The sequence below is a fragment of the Balaenoptera physalus genome (assembly GCF_965194825.1).
Source record: "Balaenoptera physalus genome assembly, chromosome: X".
Taxonomy (NCBI): Eukaryota; Metazoa; Chordata; class Mammalia; order Artiodactyla; family Balaenopteridae; genus Balaenoptera; species Balaenoptera physalus.
Window position 1 is genome coordinate 106311498 of NC_138903.1, and position 24641 is coordinate 106336138.

Here is a 24641-nt window from a genome sequence, read left to right on the forward strand (position 1 = left end):
GGAGTATGCAGATAATGTCTAACTGGAATGCACAGGAACTTGTGGCTACCCTATATAGAATATGACAAGCACTGTGCTGTTTTCTTTAATCTTCATTATCTTGATTAATCCTCGCAACAACCCAATGAGGAAGATAGCATTTTTAATCTTCATTTTAAAACAGATAGGGATACTGAGGTTCAGAAAGGTTAAGTAACTTGCTCAAAGTTAAGTAGCTAAGAAACAGTGGAGCTAGGATTTGAACTCATGTCAGTATTATTCCAGAGGCCACTTTACATACCGTCCTCTAGCTACAGGTCATTAAATCTACCTTTACAACTCTAGTTCAATAAATTGGCTAATAATCTGAAATATATACGCACAGTCTGAACTACTGAATCTAAAACTTGAATAAACTGTTGAACCTTGAACAACACAGGTTTGAACTGAGCAGGTCCACTTATACACAGATTATTTTTCAATAAATATGTACTATGGTAGTACTACTACATGATCCTTGGTTGGTTTAATCTGGATGCGGAACCGCAGATACAGGGGCTGACTGCAGTTACACGTGGGTTTTCAATTGTGTGGAGGATCTGTACCCCTAATCCCTGCGTTGTTCAAAGCTTGACTGTACACTCTCACAGGTTATCCTTTTTTTTTAAAAAAAATCTTTATTGGAGTATAATTGCTTTACAATGGTGTGTTAGTTTCGGCTGTATAGCAAAGTGAATCAGCTATACATATACATATATCCCCATATCCCCTCCCTCTTGCATCTTCCTCTCACCCTCCCTATCCCACCCCTCTAGGTGGTCGCAAAGCACCGAGCTGATCTCCCTGTGCTATGCGGCTGCTTCCCACTAGCTATCTATTTTACATTTGGTAGTGTATATATGTCCATGCTACTCTCTCACTTCATCCCAGCTTCCCCTTCCCCTTCCCCTTCCCCTTCCCCGTGTCCTCAAGTCCATTCTCTATGCCTGCGTCTTTATTCCTGTCCTGCCCCTAGGTTCTTCAGAACCATTTTTTTTCTTCTTTTTTTAGATTCCATATATATGTATCAACATATGGTATTTGTTTTTCTCTTTCTGATTTACTTCACTCTGTATGACAGTCTCTAGGTCCATCCACCTCACTACAAATCACTCAATTTCGTTTCTTTTTATGGCTGAGTAATATTCCATTGTATATATGTACCACAGCTTCTTTATCCATTCATCTGCCAATGGACACTTAGGTTGCTTCCATGTCCTGGCTATTGTAAATAGAGCTGCAATGAACATTGTGGTACATGACTCTTTGAATTATGTTTTTCTCAGGGTATATGCCCAGTAATGGGTTTGCTGGGTTGTATGGTAGTTCTATTTTTAGTTTTTTGAGGAACCTCCATACTGTTCTGCATACTGGCTGTAACAATTTACATTCCCACCAACAGTGCAAGAGGATTCCCTTTTCTCCACACCCTCTCCAGCATTTATTGTGTGTAGATATTTTGATGATGGCCATTCTGACCAGTGTGAGATGATATCTCATTGTAGTCTTGATTTGCATTTCTCTAACGATTAGTGATGTGGAGCATCCTTTCAAGTGTATGTTGGCAATCTACGTATCTTCTTTGTAGAAATGTCTGTTTAGGTCTTCTGCCCATTTTTGGATTGGGTTGTTTGTTTTTTGATATTGAGCTGCATTAGCTGCTTGTATATTTTGGAGATTAAACCTTTGTAAGTTGCTTCATTTGCAAATATTTTCTCCCATTCTGAGGGTTGTCTTTTTATTTCCATTTCTCTAGGAGGGGGTCAAAAAGGATCTTGCTGTAATTTATGTCATAGAGTATTCTGCCTATGTTTTCCTCTAAGAGTTTTGGAGTGTCTGGCCTTACATTTAGGTCTTTAATACATTTTGAGCTGATTTTTGTGTGGTGTTAGGGAGTGTCCTAATTTCATTCTTTTACATGTAGCTGTCCAGTTTTCACAGCACCACTTATTGAAGAGGCTGTCTTTTCTCCATTGTATATTCTTGCCTCCTTTATCTAAGATAAACCCACACACATATGGTCACCTTATCTCTGGGCTTTCTATGCTGTTCCATCGATCTCTATTTATATTTTTGTGCCAGTACCATACTGTCTTGATTACTGTAGCTTTGTAGTACAGTCTGAAGTCTGGGAGCCTGATTCCCCCAGCTCCGCTTTTCTTTCTCAAGATTGCTTTGGCTCTTCGGGGTCTTTTGTGTTTCCATACAAATTGTGAAATTTTTTGTTCTAGTTCTAGTGAAAAATGCCATTGGTAGTTTGATAGGGATTGCATTGAATCTGTAGATTGCTTTGGGTAGTATAGTCATTTTCACAATGTTGATTCTTCCAGTCCAAGAACATGGTATATCTCTCCATCTGTTGGTATCATCTTTAATATCTTTCATCAGTATCTTATAGTTTTCTGCATATGGTTCTTTTGTCTCCTTAGGTAGGCTTATTCCTAGGTATTTTATTCTTTTTGTTGCAGTGGTAAATGGGACTGTTTCCTGAATTTCTCTTTCAGATTTTTCATCGTTAGTGTATAGGAATGCAAGAGATGTCTGTGCATTAATTTTTTATCTTGCTACTTAACAAAATTCATTGATTAGCTCTAGTAGTTTTCTGGTAGCATCTTTAGGATTCTATATGTGTAGTATCATGTCATCTGCAAACAGTGAAAGCTTTACTTCTTCTTTTCCAATTTGGATTCATTTATTTCTTTTTCTTCTCTGATTGCTGTGGCTAGGACTTCCAAAACTATGTTGAATAATAGTGGTGAGAGTGGGCAACCTTGTCTTGTTCCTGATCTTAGTGGAAATGGTTTCACTTTTTCACCATTGAGAACGATATTGGCTGTGAGTTTGTCATATATGGCCTTTATTATGTTGAGGTAAGTTCCGTCTGTACCTACCTTCTGGAAGGTTTTTATCATAAATGGTTGTTGAATTTTGTCAAAAGCTTTTCCTGCATCTATTGAGATGATCATATGTTTTTTATCCTTCAGTTGGTTAATATGGTTTATCACATTAATTGATTTGCATATATTGAAGAATCCTTGCATTCCTGGGATAAACCCCACTTGATCATGGTGTATGATCCTTTGAATGTGCTGTTGGATTCTGTTTGCTAGTATTTTGTTGAGGAGTTTTGCATCTATGTTCATCAGTGATACTGGCCTGTAGTTTCTTTTTTTGTGACATCTTTGGTTTTTGTATCAGGGTAATGGTGGCCTTGTAGAATTAGTTTGGAAGTGTTCCACCCTCTGCTATATTTTGGAAGAGTTTGAGAAGGATAGGTGTTAGCTCTTATCTAAGTGTTTGATAGAATTCACCTGTGAAGCCATCTGGTCCTGGGCTTTTGTTTGTTGGAAGATTTTTAATCACAGTATCAATTTTAGTGCTTGTGATTGGTCTGTTTATATTTTCTATTTCTTCCTGGTTCAGTCTGAGAAGGTTGTGCTTTTCTAAGAATTTGTCCATTTCTTCCAGGTTGTCCATTTTATTGGCATATAGTTGCTTGTAGTAATCTTTTATGATCGTTTGTATTTCTGCAGTCAGTTGTTACTTCTCCTTTTTCATTTCTAGTTCTATTGATTTGAGTCTTCTCCATTTTCTTCTTGATGAGTCTGCCTAATGGTTTATCAATTTTGTTTATCTTCTCAAAGAACCAGCTTTTAGTTTTGTTGATCTTTGCTATCATTTCCTTCATTTCTTTTTCATTTATTTCTGATCTGATCTTGATAATTTCTTTCCTTCTACTAAATTTGGGTTTTTTTTGCTCTTCTTTCTCTATTTGCTTTAGGTGTAAGGTTAGGTTGTTTATTTGAGATATTTCTTGTTTCTTGAGGTAGGATTGTATTGCTATAAACTTCCCTCTTAGAAGTGCTTTTGCTGCATCCCATAGGTTTTGGGTCATCATGTTTTCATTGTCATTTGTTTCTAGGTATTTTTTGATTTCGTCTTTGATTTCTTCAGTCATCTCTTGGTTATTTAGCAGTGTATTGTTTAGCCTCCATGTGTTTGTATTTTTTACAGATCTTTTCCTGTAATTGATATCTAGTCTCATAGCATTGTGGTCAGAAAAGATACTTGATATGATTTCAGTTTTCTTAAATTTACCAAGGCTTGATTTGTGACCCAAAATATGATCTATCCAAGAGAATGTTCCATGAGCACTTGAGAAGAAAGTGTATTCTGCTGTTTTTGCATGGAATGCCCTATAAATATCAATTAAGTCCATTTTGTTTAATGTATCATTTAAAGCTTGTGTTTCCTTACTTATTTTCATTTTGGATGATCTGTCCATTGGTGAAAGTGGGGTGTTAAAGTTCCCTACTATGATTGAGTTACTGTAGATTTCATCTCTTATGGCTGTTAGTATTTGCCTTATGTATTGAGGTGGTCCTATGTTGGGTGCATAAATATTTACAATTGTTTTATCTTCTTCTTGGATTGATCCTTTGATCATTATGTAGTATATTTCTTTGTCTCTTGTAATAGTCTTTATTTAAAGTCTGTTTTGTCTGATATGAGAATTGCTACTCCAGCTTTCTTTTGATTTCCATTTGTATGGAATATCTTTTTCCACCCCCTCACTTTCAGTCTGTATGTGTCCCTGGTCTGTAGTGGGTCTCTTGTAGACAGCATATGTATGGGTCTTGTTTTTGTATCCATTCAACCAGTCTGTGTCTTTCGGTTGGAGCATTTAATCCATTTACATTTAAGGTAGTTCTCGATATGTATGTTCCTGTTACCATTTTTTAAGTTGTTTTGGGTTTGTTGTTGTAGGTCTTTTCCTTCTCTTGTGTTTCCTGCCTAGAGAAGTTCCTATAGCTTTTTTTGTAGAGCTGGTTTGGTCATGCTGAATTCTCTTAGCTTTTGCTTGTCTGTGAAGGTTTTAATTTCTCTGTCGAATCTGCATGAGATCCTTGCTGGGTACAGTAATCTTGGTTGTAGGTTCTTCCCTTTCCTCACTTTAAATATGTGCTCCCACTCCCTTCTGGCTTTCAGAGTTTCTGCTGAAAGATCAGCTGTTAACCTTATGGGGATTCCCTTGTATGTTAATTGTTGCTTTTCCCTTGCTGCTTTAAATATTTTTTCTTTTCATTTTATTATTGATAGTTTGATTAATATGTGTCATGGCGTGTTTCTCCTTGGATTTATCCTGTATGGGACTCTCTGCCCTTCCTGGACTTTTTTGACTATTTCCTTACCCATATTAGGGAAGTTTTCAAGTATAATCTCTTCAAATATTTTCTCAGTCCCTTTTTTTTTCTCTTCTTCTTCTGGAACCCCTATAATTTGAATGTTAATGCATTTTATGTTGTCCCAGAGGTCTCTGAGATTGTCCTTGATTCTTTTCATTCTTTTTTCTTTATTCTGCTCTGTGGTAGTTATTTCCACTATTTTATCTTCCAGGTCACTTATCTCTTCTTCTGCCTCAGTTATTCTGCTATTGTTTCCTTCTAGAGAGTTTTAAATTTCATTTATTGTGTTGTTCATCATTGTTTGTTTGCACTTTAGTTCTTCTAGGTCCTTGTTAAACAGTTCTTGTATTTTTTCCATTCTATTTCCAAGATTTTGGATCATCTTTACTATCATTACTCTGAATTCTTTTTCCTGTAGACTGTCTATTTCCTCTTCATTTGTTAGGTCTGGTGGGTTTTTACCTTGCTTCTTCATCTGCTGTGTATTTCCCTGTCTTCTCATTTTGCTTAACTTACTGTGTTTGGGGTCTCCTTTTCACAGGCTGCATGTTCGTAGTTCCTGTTGCTTTTGGTGTCTGCTCCCAGTCGGTAAGGTTGGTTCAATGGGTTGTGTTGGCTTCCTGGTGGAGTGGACTTGGTCCTGTGTTTTGGTGGATGAGGCTGGATCTTGTGTTTCTTGTGGGCAGGACCGTGTCCGGTGATGTGTTTTGGGGTGTCTGTGAACTTATTATGATTTTAGGCAGCCTCTCTGCTAATGGGTGGGTTTGTGTTCCTGTCTTGCTAGTTGTTTGGCATAGGGTGTCCTGCACTGTAGCTTGCTGGTCGTTGAGTGGAGCTGGGTCTTAGCGTTGAGATGGAGATCTTTGGGAGAGCTTTTGCCTTTTGATATTACGTGGGGCTGGGAGGTCTCTGGTGGACCAGTGTCCTGAACTTGGCTCTTCCACCTCAGAGGCTTATGCCTGACACCCAGCCAGAGCACCAAGACCCTTTTGGGAAGTCTGAGGTCTTCTGCCAGCGTTCAGTAGGTGTTCTGTCGGAGCTGTTCCACGTGTAGATGTAGTTTTGATGTATTTGTGGGGAGGAAGGTGATCTCCATCCTTTACTTCTCTGCCATCTTGAAGGCGTCCCCTTCTCCAGGTTATCTTTTAATTGTTTTGCATGAATAAGCTTGACTTTTACCTCTGAGTTAAGGTTTTTTTTTTTTTTTTTTTTTACAGTGCTGAGCATATAGTAGGTACATAAGACATACAGTTCATCTTTTTTTGTGGCTCTGAGTTTTGTCTTATTTAGTAGCGGTATATATTTGCATATTATGAAAGCCCAGACAGCCATTACTATCTCAGCCTGTGAGGAAAACCAGGTTCATCAAATCAATTGATTAGCAGCCTTTAAAAAAGTTAAACTCACCAAATTTATATTACAATTGATATATTAATTATTGAATAATGGGAGAAGTGACAATTCACGTTGAAAAGAGAAGCCAGGCTGTGGTTCTAAAAGTAGAGATTCCGTGAACAAGGAGTCTTTGTTTACTTAAACCCAGAACAACTGGATAAAACGTAATAGCAATCCAAATAACTGTTATGTATGGGTTTGTCTGGAAAGAATTGAGGTGAGGTGAGGGAACTAAATCTAGACAGTGCAAGAAGGGTAATTTGGTTGATTTTTCTCTTCATTGACCAGTTGATGTTGTAGTGACCGGTCTCAAACACATAAAGGTACATTGACTAGGTTGGCTGAATTGTTCAGGTAATAACCCGTCATAGAGTAGATAAGATAATATCTAGATAATTAAAGTTGGCTTTATAGATGGGCCACGTTCGATAAGTTGATCAATTTCTAAGAAGTAGATGTTGATGCAAACCCTCTCTTTCCTCTTTAACTTGGGTTATTGTTTCAGATATGCTTTGTCTTCAACTGGCACTAATGTATAAGATGTTAGCTTTAAGTTTTTATCTTGTTCACTTTCCTGTCAAATACAGGTGGCTTCTTTAAGAAGGCCAAAATCCATAAAATATTGAAATAGGGGGCTATACCTATTTGCATTATGAAATCATTGACAAGAAGATTTCTACCCATATTTTGCCTTAAGTATATTAACTAGTATTGAATTTATAAAATTTCCATTGATATATGTGTATAAAATATAAAAAATATATTTATAAATATATTATGTGAAGGAAGCTATAATTAATCTATAAGCCACCTATAAATGTATTGAGTTCTGGTATTGAAAGGACCCTTTGGTGAAAGCTTTTTGAAAAGGAATTATCACCTGTTATTTTTTGGCATTTGTCCCTGGAGTTTTGCTCCACTGAGTTCTCATAAAGTGGAGGTTGCCTCTATGCCAGGTTTTCCCAGCCTCAGCCCTGTTGATATTTTGGGCCAGATAATTGTTGTAGGGGTCTGTTTTGTGCATCGTAGGATGTTTAGCATTGTCCCTGGACTCTACCTCCTAGATACCAATAGCATCTCTTCCCCTCTTTATTGGTGGCAACCAAAAATGTCCCCACACTTTGCAAAATGTCCCCTGAGAGGCAAAATTGTCCCAGGTTGAGAACTACAGCACTATACAGATCTTGAGTATTAAAAAATACTTATATATTAAAATAATAATAGCAATACTTGTATAACATTTGCGGCCGGGAACAAGTGTTTTGCACATATAACTCATGTAATCCTAACAATTCTGAAAGTAGATACTCTTATTATCTAATTTTAGAGATAAGGAAATGGAGGCACAGAGTGGTTATTTGTTCAAGATAGTTGTTGTGCCAGGATATGAATCCAGGCTGGCTGGCATCAGAATCTAGACTCTGAAATGCTGCACTACAACCAGAGTTCACACCTGTACAATGGAATGGCCAGACAACAGATTTTTTTAGGAGAAACACTGTTTGCATTTTTTTCTAGTTATCCACATTGACCATCCAGAGCAATGTTGTACATGGCCAGCAGTGGGCCTGCTATGTAGAGGACTTCAGATAAAGGCTAAAGTATTATAGTTTAAGAAAAAGCTTTTTTAAATTAACTTTTTAAAATATGAACATTTATAGGTGTCCTTTGGTCACTAACCACTTCTGATTGAGTCAATGAATACTGCTATTTGACAGACTAAATGTGGCATATGTGCAGGCAGGACCCATCTTAGCGCTGAATTTAGGGTGAAACACTGATAGTGCATTCTATGTCAGTAGTTTCATGAAAAATAATGTACTTTTAGCTGAGCTTGATAGGCTCACATTGCCCAGATCTTGATCACCCAGCCTGAAGTGTGAGAGTAGTTCCAAAATGCTAGTGTATTCTTGGTGGACAGTTATGCAAAATTTTCAGGTATGAACTTTGGGTAGTTTGCAGATCAGGGAGAGACTGAAAACGTAAACCAGGACTCTTTTCTTGGATGAATAACAGGTGATATTGAAAGTCTATAATTTGATCTCTTGCTTTTGACATTGGGTCTGATTATTCTTTTACAAGTAGGTAGCATCAGACCCTTGATCAGTCACAGCCTAAAGAAGTGCATATGGCTGGAAAGCCTATATCAGTTAAGATAGTACTAATTAATTAATTCATTCATTACATTCCTTCATTCACCATTTATTAAGTCATTATAGCATAGTTATTAAGACTGCTGACTCTCAAATCAGATTCTACCTATGACATTAATTAGTTGTATGACCCTGAGCAAATTACTTAATCTTGCAAAGCCTCAGTTTCCCATTTGTAAAACTGAGACATTGTGAATAGTATATACTTCAACTTAATTGCTTTAAGGATTAAATAACATAATATATATAAAGCCCAGTAGGTGTTAGCTATTCCTAGTATTGTGTACCTAGTATATGTCACTATGTATGTCTACTAGGGGAGAGAAAACAAAGACATAAATAACTACAACACAAGGCAGAAAGTGATATGTCATGAAAGGAGGTTAGGTAAAATGCTCTGGTAGTTGAAAAGAGTATGGGAGTCCTTCTGGATGAAGAAGCAAGGAAGGAATCATAGAGGAAGTGACAGCTAAGCTGAGCCTTGAAGGAAGCATAGAATTAAGGCATACAGTTGTGAGAATGCTATTTCTAGAGTCAGCTATAAATACCTACTGGGACTGGACTGCAAATGATGACTCATCCTTTTCTTCTTCATCATCCTAGCAATTTGCAGAGAGTAAATCCACAATGGTAGCAAAATCCTGCCTACTGATGTGCCTCCTCCTTTATTTTCTATGGAGAACATAGTAAGGTATTCTTATTTCCTGCTGCAATAATAGAGGCACTAACTTCAAGGTCATGTAGTCAGCCTTAAATTAGACACAAGTCCATGAACTCTCTAAGCAATCAAGCACCATGTACATTTTTATTAGGCATTTACTCTAACCCCAAATTATGTAGTGCTTTGGGGTACAGAAGAAATATGCCCTGGAAGAAATTACTGTCACAATGGGAAATATGACATAAATACACTAAATGGTATTATAAAATAATGTAGAATCCAGTACTCAGCTATGTGGTGTGGACTCTAATAGAAGGTCTGAAAAAAAGATTGATCAGTGGAACCTGGGATGATTTTAGAAAGGAGGCTTCATAGAGGGATAAGAACTTGAGTTTTAGATTGAGAGGGGAGAGGAGAGCTTTTGAGATGGGGAAATTTATTTAGCAAAGATGATAACTCATGTATGAATGAGTGAAGATAATGTCTTTTAATTCATAGCTTAAAATTTCAGTGATGTCTGCATGTCCTCAACTGAGTGATATTTGCAGAGATGTGTTTGGATCTGCCCTGTCCTAATGCCCTCCACTCCAGGTGAATTATAAACCGTGCATATAATTGGGGTACTTTCTCAGACTCCTGCTCTTGCTGATTCTTTCCACTATCCAGAAACTGTGCATGCATGAGCTAAACGAATGTCATGTCATTGACAGGAATAATTTTCCATTTCTAGACATTTTGAGAAAATGAATAATATTGGCTCATTTCAAAAAGGGGTCTTTCAAAGTCAGCACATTCTCTGACATTCTTCTCCCTTCTTCCCCCACTTCAGTGTGTGAATCCCACTGATTTCTTAGGAAGGTGCACTGGTTGTCATGGTAAAAACCACGCTAATTGGCTTCCTCTAGTTGATGTTCTGTCAAGCTCACTGCCCCACTGAGGATTTGGAATAGAGCACTTAACTTTTTACTTCTCAGAGAACATATTCCCAGCAAGTCAGCTGCCTCGGCAGAAAATGGAAGGTATTTGAAATGTCCAATACGTTATCTGAATATCTCACCCTTCATGGGGCCAGACATACACAGTTTCACTTTCATTTGGTATCTTCTTTCCACAAAGATTGCTGATGGAAACCCAGCTGGAGATTTTTAACTGTGTTAAGTGGATTTGGGGAATTTGTAAAGAATGAAAGCATGTCAGCAGACCATTAATTGGAGAATGGAGACCTGAGTCCAAGGCAGGACTGGTCTGAAGCAAACTGTGAAGTAGTCCTCTCTTTCATTGTCGTCTTGCCCTGTTTTCCCCACTGCTAGAAGGATTGAAGGCAGGAAGAAGGAAGGCAGACAAGTCTAGTACCTCCCCCAAAAGGTGTGGTCTCAACTTCAGGCGGTTCCTGACTTCCCTTCTCTTCCAGTCTTTCAAATCAAAATGTCGCTAACTGTTTTATCATTTCACCAGGGCATTTTATCTTTGGGGGAACTTACTATAGGAAAACCGAAACTGTGGTTTTCATGGCTCTGAATGACTTAACATAACACTTACATAACTTATTATTTGAAATTGCCCTTGATGACCGTTAGGATAGATATTTTGGTATTCCTTATGTGAAATCAGGTAAATAGGTGCCATCATCTACATATTGTTTTAGTTTTGTCCTAGATTTTCTTGGTAATAGTGACTCACTGAGAAATCCTGCGATCCTGTGTAGCGCTATGCTTCAGTTTGTGAGGCTGATTCCTCTTTGGAGTAGCACATGCCTAGGTGGTATGATGTCAGGGGTTCCTGGAGGTCTTTTTCCATCTCCTGGAACACTTTTAGTGATGTTGCAAACTCACGTGAAGACCCTCTATCCCATCTATTTCTTTAAATCCACTTTTAACTGTCACTGATCCTCTATACCTCAGTGTGAATGGGTGTCAGAGAAGGTTTGGGGCACTAGCCACCTGCGGGAAAACACTGGGAAAGAAAAGTGTCCATTGGTTGTTTGAGGCTAGAAAACAACTTGACAATTTTGCCTCAGGCTGGTAGTGGGGATAATAATGATAATTATCATCATCAGGATATGGTGCCCAATTAAGTGCCTAATTGGGCATGGTGCTGTACTTAGAGAACTTCATAGACCTATCCGTTTCTGCACTGAGCCTAACACACTGTTACAGAGACTGGATTGTTGTATGGAAGTGTTAAGTCAGCCAGTGCAAAATGTGTGGTCCGCATCACACACAGGTTAAAGATCAGGTCATTTGGGGGCAGTAGAGGGCAGTGAGACTAAAAATATGAAGGGAAATGGAACATGAATATTGTTTTGGCTTTATGCCATCTCAAATGTTTATGTTTGAGCTCTCTTTCCTGCTTCAGAAAGTAATGTTACAGATTCTTTGATGATAAAGGAAGTCCTTGCTAGGCATCGGGAACATTGTTCAGAGTAACAGATCACTGTCTACTTTGGGAAATGGGGATGGAGAAGGTGAAGGTTGGTGGGTACTCACACCAAAACATCCCCTGGAAGATGGTTTTGGGTGACCTTATAGACTAAAGAGAAAAATATATGCTAAGATTTATTGAGTTCTTAACTAAGTTCCAGGTGCTGTGTGAAGCACCCTGCATTAGCTATCTCATTTAATTCTGCTAACAACCTAGTGTTACAGATGAAGAAACGGAGGAACAGAGAGTATAAAGAAGTTGCCCAAAGTCACACAGCTATACCCGCCTTCTCCCCACCCTCTGCCATATATTATACTAAATTTCTGTTATGTTTTTTCTTATCATTGGGCACTCTCTGCAGAAGGTGGATGCGTTTAGTTGAGGGCTCCATTTAATTGGATTCTGGTTAATTGAGACTTGGCTCTTTCATAGGAGGTTGCAGATGATTTATCTCAGGCATAGATTAACCCCTTACTGTCCACAAAATAACCAGATCTCAAGGTAGTTTATTGCTGGAGATTGAGGAGGCTAATATTTATACACCAAAGAAACTTGATCTATCAAAGGAGAATTAACTGAATTAACTAAAATATTTCAAAGGACCTGGAACTCTGTTGAATTCAAGCTGTTCTTCTAATCCCATTGTTGTTAAATCCCTTCCCAATAACCCACCAGCCACCCATCCATAATGGCTTGTTTACGTAGAGTTTCTTTATTTTAAAGGGAAGAAAAGCTTTGCAGCTCATAGGGTGGAGGTGAAGCCTGCCTATGCTGTAGTTCCTACAGTTTGTCCTTACGTGTTTCCATAGAAACAGGATTGTTGCTTGAACTGAAAATTTTTAGATTTGTTTTCCTTTTTTTGTTGTTTGAAACTTGTTCTCTCTTTATCAAAACTGAGGGAGAAATTCATGGCTTTCCATTCTACTGGCAATTAGTGAAGCCTGTGCACTCAGAGGAGAAAGGGCAGTCAGGACTTTTTAGTCAGATTTGCATTAACCCTTGATACCGGTGAAGAGAGATGTACATGGGTGTATGAATCCCCTTCTAATGTCTTTTCCAACTCAGTCTTTCCATTCAGCTTAACCATCTTGCCCCAGGGCAAAGGATCATTTTGGAGGAAGAGTGTAGTGAAGAGCATGGGCTCTAAAGTCAGACTGATTTGGGTTTTACTTCTGGCCATGCTACATATCAACTTATTTAACTTTGGGCAAGTAATTTAAGCACTCTGATCCTTAGATCCTCGTCTGTAAAATGGGGCATTATACTGATACTTGCTTAAAAGGAATAATGTGAAGGCATAATGCCTGAAACATGGTAAGTACTCAATTAATGGTAGGTTTTTAAAAAGTTATAAAGTATAATACTTGTACTCCCCCTGAAACCTCTTCTGTCTCTCCTAGTCTATCACACCTTTGAAGTCTTTTTCTTGAACCCCATCTCATATTGCCTGCTTTGATGTCACGTATCTTGGCACTTTTGAATTGATTGGCAATGGAGTTCTAGTTCTTTTGTTATAGATGGGAGTTGCCTCTCAGATCACCTAGCTTGTAGTCACCTGAGAGCTGAGCACCCGGGAAATACTAATTAAATACTCAAGGGAGTAAAGACTGGGCTCTGGGCTTCACCATCGTATCCAGAGACTGTTTGGAGTTGACTTTTTGTCTCCACAGGAGTCCAGGTAACCACTCTCTTTCCTAGCTTTTGCTGCCTCACTAATACAATCTGGTAAGACATGTCCAATGTGACCAATGTAATAGGTTCCACCTGTGAGGACTGATGAAAATGAAAGAATGCTACCATACCTAAGCTAAGGCTAAGGCCTAGCTAAGGCTAAGGCTAAGGCTTAGCCTTAGGCCACCCTAAGGCTTCTCTGCCTGGAGTGCCCCTGTGCCTGTGGCTCCTTTTACCTGAGGCAAACACTGTATTCAGTTTGGTCAGCCTCAAGGACAGCCACTGGGGGTCTCTTATTGGGTGTGAACTGCAATGCCTCCAGCCAGGCTGAGCTGAGATAAAGGTTAGCTTCACTTTAAGATTCACCTATCAGTCACCATTGGGTAGCGGTATCACTCAGACTGAAGGTGTTAATCTTCAGCCTGGGCTATTTTTCTCAGATATTTTGCATTTAAAGATGATATCTAGGGCTTCCCTGGTGGCGCAGTGGTTGAGAATCTGCCTGCCAATGCAGGGGACACGGGTTCGAGCCCTGGTCTGGGAAGATCTCACGTGCCGTGGAGCAGCTGGGCCCGAGAGCCACAATTGCTGAGCCTGCGCGTCTGGAGCCTGTGCTCCGCAACAAGAGAGGCCGCGATAGTGAGAGGCCCGTGCACCACGATGAAGAGTGGCCCCCGCTCGCCGCAACTAGAGAAAGCCCTCGCACAGAAACGAAGACCCAACCATAAAAAAAAAAAAAAAAAAAAGATGATATCTAAGGGGAAAAATCAATTATGGGAAAGTGCCCAAGTTAAGTGGTGAGCTGCTTGCAGGCAGCCTGCTGGAACAGAGAGGGAGACAGTAAGGAATTATTAAGGAAAAATCAAATGTTTACCAGCACTTTGCAAAATAGAGGGGGAAATGAAGGTAAGGCTTCTGTGATAAATGAACAAAGCACATGGATTTGCCTCAGTTTTAAACTCCTCTATTGCTCTAGTCAAATAGCCGAGGTTATTTGAACTCATTATTTTTGCCAGGCTGAATAAAGGAGACATCCAAGGAGGGTCTTTAGGAGATTTTCAGGTAAGAGCCACATCCTAGTGAGTGGGTAATTTAGCTGTTCCCTTTGTAGCCCTCCCTGTTGCTATCACTGTGGAGGGCATTTAGGTGCCAAGCTGGTTGAATATTTTCTGTGAAGACAAAGACCAAGCATTGGGAACTTCCCCTCCAGTCTGAGAGCCGCCTGCAGTTCCACCAGGGACCGAGGGCAGGCCTTAGGCACTGACTGGTGTGAAGGCAGGAGGAGAGGAAAGGAAGTAGGGAGGAGAAGAGGAGAAAGCCAAAGGGGACAGTATTTGGGCTTTTTGAGCCAACCTGTTAATTGTGTTCTCTACCCCTAGTCCTGCCTCTCTTCAATCCATTCTCCACACACCTACCATTGATTTTCCTAAACATAAATCTGATTGTCTCATTCCCCTGCTTAAAACCCTTCAATGTTTTCTATTAAGCTGAACATCAAGTCCACACTCCCTGACATGATGTACAAGGCCCTTCACAATCTGTCTCTTGTCGTGATCCATCTCCCCTCTTCCTACTTTCTGCCCCACACTTGGTGCTACAGTAATATTGAATGACTTACAGATCTTTCTACCTCAGCTCCCCTACTACACACTTTACACACAAAAGGCTGGACCATGTCCTTGCCCTTGCAAATCATTCTGCCTGTGACACCATTTCCATATTCTTTACTAGTTCCTGTTTATACTTCAAGACACAGCTCAGATATTACCTCCTCTAAGAAGCATTCTCCAACCCCTTCAGATGGGGCTGTATTTCTCCTCTGAGTTCCATGGCACCTGTGCATACCTCTGTCTCATCATGTACCCCATTATATTGAAATTATTTACATATCTCTCTTCCCCACTAGACTACAACCTTCTTAAAGATGGGGCTAAAGGCACTCAAAATATTTAAGATGGTGGAGAGTGGTATAGAGAGGACCAAGGCAGTGGTCTAAAGTTCCTGTCAGAAGCTACCATGGTTTGGGCTTCCTTCCTGATCAGCACATGCCTGCTTTCTCACTGGCTTACATATTTGTGAAAAGTTGTCCATGCAATTATTCAAGAACTCCTAGCTCTAGGAAATGTTTGCATTTTAGATGGGTGTCCTTAGTGCCTTACCGTTAGGGAACAGTGGAATTTCATGTACTAAGGCAGGCCAATGTAGAGACATATTTTCCTTGGCCCTCATACCACATGGTATAGGCAGCTGTCCATTAAGCCTGTGTTTAGGGTCAACCCTGAGCCCAGTGCCCACTGATAGATCACCATAGTGATCTGTTAACACTTGGTTAATTAGTCTCTTTAAAAAAATGTGGGCATATGGATTCTGCGGCTCTAGCTAGAGTGTGAGCTCCTTGTGTAAAGGGACTGTCTCCAACTTGTCTGGGGTTTCCCAGAGGGCTCTATAACATGGGGGAGGGCTCTGAGGGGATTCTGGCCAATCTTGCTGATTTATGGGGGCTTTCCCTTTTTGCATTATGTCTAAACCAGAGTGGAAGGTAACACTGTAATACAGTTCAGTCAAGATTGGGTGTCGTGTGCTTCAAATCCCAGAGTGCTATCTTCACGAAGTCCAAGGCTTAAATAAAAGCTAGTGCAAAGGAAGTGAAGGATGGGTGGAAAACAGCTTGGACTATCAAACTTGGCTGCTTTCATCACACAATCATGTCTCAGAAATTTCAAATGATTCTTATCATTGAAAAATGAAAAAAAAAATGAAGGAATCACATCTTACAGTATCTGTAGGAAAATGTGCTTTAAGTAGCAAGATCCAGTCTGTCCTTATTGGAGAGATGCCAGTTCTACTGATAGAAAAGAATTTCTCAGACCATCTGTCAGTTATTATAACAGTCTGTGTTTAACCCCTTCTGTACTAGCATAAAAAAATTCACTAATCTAGTAAGTCACTGCATTGGGTGCTGTGGGGGTTAAGACATGGCACCTCAGGAGGCTTAAAAACTTAATAGGAGAGACAAGAGATATACATGATGATGTACAAAGCAGACCAAATATACTGTCATAAGGGAGCTACCAAATGTGGTGGAAGCACCAATGAGAGGGATATTACTTTTGGCTGGGGTCAGGGAAGTCTCTACAGAGGCGTGTGAAGGCAAGGGGAAAGGGCACAAATTGTGGGCATTTTGGGTAGGGGAACTAGCATGTTAAATGCCAGTAGAGGTGGAAAAGTCCAGGATAGGCTTGTACAATGGGAATTGTCTGGTTTTATAGAAGTATAGAGTGTAGAAATAACAGCAGATAAGGTTTCATAGATTGGGGGTCAGATGAAGGAAGCATTTGACTGTCAGATTAAGAGGTAGGTGTTTTATTCTACAGACAATGGATTGTTGGTGGCAGGTTTTGGAGTAGCCAGTACCTTACTCAGAGCTGTGCATTAGGAGGATTGTTTGGGCAGCCCAGGAGGTATGGGTTAAGTACTGAACTATTTTCTGTAAACTCAGGGGCGATAGAAATGGATTTGTAGCTTCTGCTATTCAAGATGTGATGCATTGGGTTTTGGAGACTTAGAACTAGATTTTTCTTTTATTAGTTGCTATTCGATTGATGGCCCTGAGGTCACTGCTCAGGCTAAGACAGCCCAGCTGGGATGGGAGGGTAGATTTTTTTTGTCAGACTTTGAACCTATGTGAACTTTGTAGGTTTTGAGTTAAACCTGGGCCAATTTTTCAATATCAGTTTGGTATTCTTTGTTTTTTGAGTGCGTATGTATGTGTGTGTATAGTTTTGATGTTTGTTTCTTCAGACAGTTTTGTGACTCAGTTTTTCTGTATCCCATGGAATAAAACAGGTGGAGGTTGAGGGTGGTGGTGAGGATGATATGGGGTCACATCTGAAATATCTGTACATTTATTCTCCAGGTTCCTTCTGGCTTAGTGCTATCAGGAGGCTTATGGGATACATTTGTGGTTGCAGTAGCACCAGTGTTTCCTCAAAGTATGGCTGTCTTTGACCACTTGTAAAAGAATTCACCTGGGGAGGTATCTGGTTAAAAATCAGATTTTGGGCCCTGCCCCAGATGGGCTGAGTCAGAGACTAGGGATCTGCCTGTTAAACAAACTCTCCAGGTGCATGAATTCAGATTCTTGCTCAGGTCTGAGGACCACTCAAGTAGGAAAAGATTAAAAACCAAGAAATGGAGTTTTGAATTTAAAAGGTAAAATTAAAAAAGGTAAATCATAAGGCTATTAAAAGGAGTTTTGAAAAATCTAGAAAACTTGGCCTTTGGATTTTTTTATTTTAATTCATCACGCTAGGAAATTTTGGCTCAAAGAAGAGAAACTTGTTGTAGAAGGACCTTCCCATTTAGGAATGGTCTTTCTGCTTTCTCCCTCCCTGTACAAATCTGACCCATTCCTTAAGGCTCATCTCCTCTCATGTGTGTTCCAGAACCTCTCAAGCCACTGAAGATTTTCTTGGTTTTCAGAGCTTCCTTCACTTCCTGGTTGCCCCTTTCATTTGCTGTCCAGCCTTGGGGTCTGTTGTGTGTTATCAACTTGTCCTTGAATTGGTGGTGACTTCACCCTTGAATTGGGGTTTACCTGCTTCATGCCTGTTGATGTTTTCCCAGTTCATCTCTAAATTCCTTGAGGGCTATGTCTTTCATTTCTTTCTACACTCTGCAATCCTGTAGCATCTGACACCATGCTTGTCACCAGCAGGAGCACGATAAATGCTTGTAGAGTGGATGGAAGGGTTTCAGAGGACATGATGGAGATTTGCTTGAGAAACACAAATACCAAAGCTACGTTGAGGGATAAAGGGGAAAGTGAACCTAAAATGCATGCTTATAGTCACTAAAATAGTCAAGTACTTAAAAATGAAGTGTTCAGAGTTCTTTGTCTTCCCATTAGCTTTTAGAGAATTGCAGTGAGCCAAAATTCTTTATTTTCACTTATGAGAAACAAACCCATTTCCATAACTCAACTTCCATTTTCAACACTTTCTTTCAATTCCAAACTGTGACTCAGGCTTTCTTTATTTCTGGCAGCATGTCGTCTTTTAACTGGGGAGTGAAAAGAACTTGGAACAATGACTTTCAAACTTCCCTAGTCCTTCGATAATAGTTGCTCTTAAGTGCTGAGGGATAGCCATTTGTGCATTCACTGATTACATCAGCCATTATACTGGCCCTGCCATGGGATCCTTTTCTTTCTTTTTGGATTCGATAACTGACCCTATAGAATTTCACTTGTCAAATGCATCTTACCCATTTTCCCTTCCCCCTCATTCTTCCTTTGAAGCCATACCTTTCCTCATTTTAGAGTGTGGAGGACTAGGGGTGGGTGGGAATTGATGCCTGCCTGGCCTTTTTAAGTGCCAGCAGCAACATTATTTCTATATTTTTTGTTCTGCCACTGAAAATGCCTCAGCCCACATGTAACTAGCTCTTATTCTCTTCCTGTTCCCCCCCCCCCAACAGCATCCTCCTGCTCCCCCTTAAATGCCTGCCCGCTTCTCAGAGGCCACTTTCCTTCACAGTTCCAGAATGGTTTCATTCATCAATGTCACAGTCCTTGTCGATGGTAAACTCTTCCATCTTATCTGCAGCCACCAGTAAATGAGTTTGCATTTGATATTTTGAAGAGTTTTCTTTGTTTCTGACATTTCTCCACTCACTGATACTTGCACTCATGTGGCTTGCATTCACCTTTTTCTCTGCCAGTTCGTTGGCAGGAACCAATCTTCCCCAGAAAATGCAAGAGGATCACCCTGTCACTCAGGAAATCTGTCTAATTTTCATCTGACATTGGTTACAAGTGCTCACTTTCTTCTTTGGGTGAGAAATGCAGACTTAGGAAGAGGAAAAACTTAAGAAGTTGGCAGAGGAGGCTGAAAGTTGCAAATGATTGGGCTGGACACTAGGAAATTTCGGATTTGAGTTCCTGTCCCAGACTGACCTATTGTCAGTTCTGTGTAAATTACTTACTCTGTCTGTGTCCTTTCTATGCTATTGGGAATGATGTTAATTTCTAAACTGAGAGGAGAGGTGAAAGTTATGGATAGCATGTTTTGAAAATACAAAGAGCATTGACAAAAAATGATATCACTTGTCGAAAGCTTGCTGTGTGCAGGGGTGCTAGGTGACTTGCACACATGATTTTTACTCCTCAAGACAACATTGAATAATTTGAGGCCTTAAGATACTCAGTATATTGCTCAAGAGCACACAGCTTGTAAGCGAGGAAAACAAGAATTTTAACATAGATCTGTTTGGCTCCAGAGTTCACACTGTTATGATGACTTTGCTGTACAAGAATCAGGGTGATACTGAGCAAGACTGAATGTTCCCAGTGATTTGTGTCTCCTCTTGCCTTGCTTTCCTTTAGGATGTTCGCTGATATTGGACTGATACATGTCTAGGAGTGTCTGGGTTTGAATTTCAGCTCAGCCATTTACTAGCTATATAACTTTGGGCCAGTTAATTTTTGTTTTTAATTAATTAATTTATTTTTGACTGTGTTTGGTCTTCGTGTTTTTTTTTTTTTTTTTTTTTTTTTTTGTGCGAGGGCTTTCGCTAGTTGCGGCAAGCGGGTGCCACTCTTCATCGCGGTGCGCGGGCCTCTCACTATCGTGGCCTCTCTTGTTGCGGAGCACAGGCTCCAGACGCGCAGGCTCAGTAGCTGTGGCTCACCGGCCTAGTTGCTACGCAGCATGTGGGATCTTCCCAGACCAGGGCTCGAACCCGTGTCCCCTGCATTAGCAGGCAGATTCTCATCCACTGCGCCACCAGGGAAGCCCCTGGGCCAGTTATTTAACCTCTCTGTGTCAGTTATCTACATGTGTAAAATTGGGCTGACAAGGGATAACAACCCCTATCCCACAGGTTTGCTGTGAGGCTTGACAAGTTAACATATATAAAGTACTTTTGCTTAATACATTGTAAACCCTCAATGATTGTTAGCTATCGCCATTGTCAACCACAGCATTATTTCCTCACAGTGCTTCTCTCCAGACCTGCTCTGTTTGGCTGATTGGCCATGCTTCAGATAAATTCTTCCTTGCTCCCTTATTAAAAAAAACAAAAAACAAAACCAAAAACAAACCTTATTCTGTACTTTCTTTTCAGAGGGCTTTGCTACCTTCCAAGGTGACTGACATTTCCAAGACAAATTAACTCATTCTGGGGTATTAGTAGTAGATAATTTACTTTTGACTTAGAGTTTCTGATGGCCCTGTTCTTTAACTCCCAGAGCTAAAATAATTTAGTGTGGATTTCAAGTTGTGATGCTCTGAGCCTGAATGAAATAAGGCGTGGGGTGGGTTGTGGTATAGTTAGGACTATAGCATGTTTTATTCAAATTGAGCAGGGCCACTTTTTTATCTTCTTGCATTACATTTAGCTTCCTCGTAAAATTCTGTTGGAAGTATAATAGCAAACACTTACATAGTACTTACTTTTTGCCATACATTGTTGTCAGTACTACATATTATTTCATTTAAACCTCAAAACAACCTAAGAAGTAGACATTACCCTCATTTTACAGAAGAACTTAAAGCACAGACAAGTTAAAGTAATTTGCTCAAGGCTAAACAACTAGTATGTGGTAGAACTGGGATTTGAGCCTAGGCTGTACTCAACTACCACATTATGTTGCCTGTATTTGAAGAAAAGGTTGTCTTGGCTTTTTTTTTTTTAACATCTTTATTGGAGTATAATTGCTTTACAATGGTGTGTTAGTTTCTGCTTTATAACAAAGTGAATCAGTTATACATATACATATGTTCCCATATCTCTTCCCTCTTGCGTCTCCCTCCCTCCCACCCTCCCTATCCCACCCCGCTAGGGGGTCACAAAGCACCGAGCTGATCTCCCTGTGCTATGCGGCTGCTTTCCACTAGCTATCTATTTCATGTTTGGTAGTGTATATATGTCCATGCCACTCTCTCACTTTGTCACAGCTTACCTTCCCCCTCCCCATATCCTCAAGTCCATTCTCTAGTAGGTCTGTGTCTTTATTCCCGTCTTGCCCCTAGGTTCTTCAGGACCTTTTTTTTTTTTTTTTTGATTCCATATATATGTGTTAGCATACTGTATTTGTTTTTCTCTTTCTGACTTACTTCACTCTGTATGACAGACTCTAGGTCCATCCACCTCACTACACATAACTCAATTTTGTTTCTTTTTACAGCTGAGTAACATTCCATTGAATATATGTGCCACATCTTCTTTATCCATTCATCTGTTGATGGACACTTAGGTTGCTTCCATGTCCTGGCTATTGTAAATAGAGCTGCAATGAACATTGTGGTACATGACTCTTTTTGAATTATGGTTTTCTCAGGGTATATGCCCAGTAGTGGGATTGCTGGGTTGTATGGTAGTTCTATTGTTAGTTTCTTAAGGAATCTCCATACTGTTCTCCATAGTGGCTGTATCAATTTACATTCCCACCAACAGTGCAAGAGGGTTCCCTTTTCTCCACACCCTCTCCATCATTTATTGTTTGTAGATTTTTTGATGATGGCCATTCTGACCGGTGTGAGATGCTATCTCATTGTAGTTTTGATTTGCATTTCTCTAATGATTAATGATGTTGAGCATTCTTTCATGTGTTTGTTGGCAATCTGTATATCTTCTTTGGAGAAATGTGTATTTAGGTCTTCTGCCCATTTTTGGATTGGGTTTTTTTTTTTTTTTTTTTTGATATTGAGCTGCATGAGCTGCTTGTAAATTTTGGAGATTAATCCTTTATCAGCTGCTTCATTTGCAAATATTTTCTCCCACTCTGAGTGTTGTCTTTTGGTCTTGTTTTTGGTTTCCTTTGCTGTGCAAAACCTTTGAAGTTTCATTAGGTCACATTTGTTTATTTATGTTTTTATTTTCATTTCTCTAGGAGGTGGGCCAAAAAGGATCTTGCTGTGATTTATGTCATAGAGTGTTCTACCTATGTTTTCCTCTAAGAATTTTATAGTGTCTGGCCTTAATTTAGGTCTTTAAACCATTTTGAGTTTATTTTTGTGTATGGTGTTAGAAAGTGTTCTAATTTCATTCTTTTACATGTAGGTGTCCAGTTTTCCCAGCACCACTTATTGAAGAGGCTGTCTTTTCTCCATTGTATATTCTTGCCTCCTTTGTCTAACATAAGGTGACCATATGTGCATGGATCTATCTCTGGGGTTTCTGTCCTGTTCCATTGATTTATATTTCTGTTTCTGTGCCAGTACCATACTGTCTTGATTACTGTAGCTTTGTAGTATAGTCTGAAGTCAGGGAGCCTGATTCCTCCAACTCCATTTTTCTTTCTCAAGATTGCTTTGTCTATTTGGGGTCTTTTGTGTTTCCATACAAATTGTGAAATTTTTTGTTCTAGTTCTGTGGAAAATGCCAGTAGTAGTTTGATAGGGATTGCATTGAATCTGTAGATTGCTTTGGGTAGTATAGTCATTTTCACAGTGTTGATTCTTCCAATCCAAAAACATGGTATGTCTCTCCATATGTTTGTATCATCTTTAATTTTTTTCATCAGTGTCTTCTAGTTTTCTGCATACAGGTCTTTTGTTTCCTTAGGTAGGTTTATTCCTAGGTATTTTATTCTTTTTGTTGCAGTGGTAAATGGGAGTGTCTCCTTAATTTCTCTTTCAGATATTTTGTCATTCGTGTGTAGGAATGCAAGAGATTTCTGTGCATTAATTTTGTATCCTGCTACTTTACCAAATTCATTGATTAGCTCTAGTAGTTTTCTGGTAGCATCTTTAGGATTCTCTATGTATAGTATCATGTCATCTGCAAATAGTGACAGTTTTACTTCTGTTCCAGTTTGGATTTCTTTTATTTCTTTTTCTCCTCTGATTGCTGTGACTAAAACTTCCAAAACTATGTTGAATAATAGCGGTGAGCATGGGCAATGTTGTCTTGTTCCTGATCTTAGCGGAAATGGTTGCAGTTTTTCACCATTGAGGATGATGTTGGCTGTGGGTTAGTCATATATGGCCTTTATTATATTGAGGTAAGTTCCCTGTATGCCCAGTTTCTGGAGGGTTTTTATCATAAATGGTTGTTGAATTTTGTTGAAAGCTTTTACTGCATCTATTGAGATGATCATATGGTTTTTCTCCTTCAATTTGTTAATATGGTGTATCACATTGATTGATTTGCATATACTGCAGAATCCTTGTATTCCTGTGATAAACCCCACTTGATCATGGTGTATGATCCTTTTAATGTGCTGTTAGATTCTGTTTGCTAGTATTTTGTTGAGAATTTTTGCATCTATGTTCATCAGTGATATTGGCCTGTAGTTTTATTTTTTTGTGACAACTTTGTCTGGTTTTGGTATCAGGGAGATGGTGGCCTCATAGAATGAGTTTGGAGTGTTCCTCCCTCTGCTATATTTTGGAAGAGTTTGAGAAAGATAGGTGTTAGCTCTTATCTAAATGTTTGATAGAATTCCCCTGTGAAGCCATGTGGTTCTGGGCTTTTGTTTGTTGGAAGATTCTTAATTTCAGTTTCAATTTCAGTGCTTGTGATTGGTCTGTTCATATTTTTTGTTTCTTCCTTGTTCAGTCTCAGAAGGTTGTACTTTTCTAAGAATTTGTCCATTTCTTCCAGTTTGTCCATTTTATTGGCATAGAGTTGCTTGTAGTAGTCTCTCATGATCCTTTGTATTTCTGCAGTGTCAGTTGTTACTTCTCCTGTTTCATTGCTAATTCTATTGATTTGACCCTTCTCCCTTTTTTTCTTGATGAGTCTGGCTAATGGTTTATCACTTTTATTCACCTTCTTAAATAGCCAGCTTTTAGTTTTATTGATCTTGCTATTGTTTCCTTCATTTCTTTTTCATGTATTTCTGATCTGATCTTTATGATTTCCTTCCTTCTGCTAACTTTGGGTTTTTCTTGTTCTTCTTCCTCTAATTGCTTTAGTTGTAAGGTTACTTTGTTTATTTGAGTTGTTTCTTGTTTCCTGTGGTAGGATTGTATTGCTATACACTTCCCTCTTAGAACTGCTTTTAGCTGCATCCCATAGTTTTTGGGTCGTCGTGTTTTCATTGTCATTTATTTCTAGGTAGTTTTTGATTTCTTCTTTGATTTCTTCAGTGATCTCTTGGTTATTTAGTAGCGTATTGTCTAGCCTCCA

General features: G+C 39.4%; 1 long non-coding RNA gene across 1 annotated transcript in view; it reads right to left on the bottom strand.

Annotated features, from left to right (window-relative positions):
* Positions 1–650: 650 nt before the first annotated feature.
* The window catches only part of LOC309652825, an 87948-nt gene continuing 63957 nt past the window's right edge, over positions 651–24641 (bottom strand). The window contains exon 2 of the long non-coding RNA XR_014258897.1: positions 651–21642. This is a non-coding gene — a long non-coding RNA (uncharacterized lncRNA). The remainder of the gene's footprint in view (positions 21643–24641) is intronic.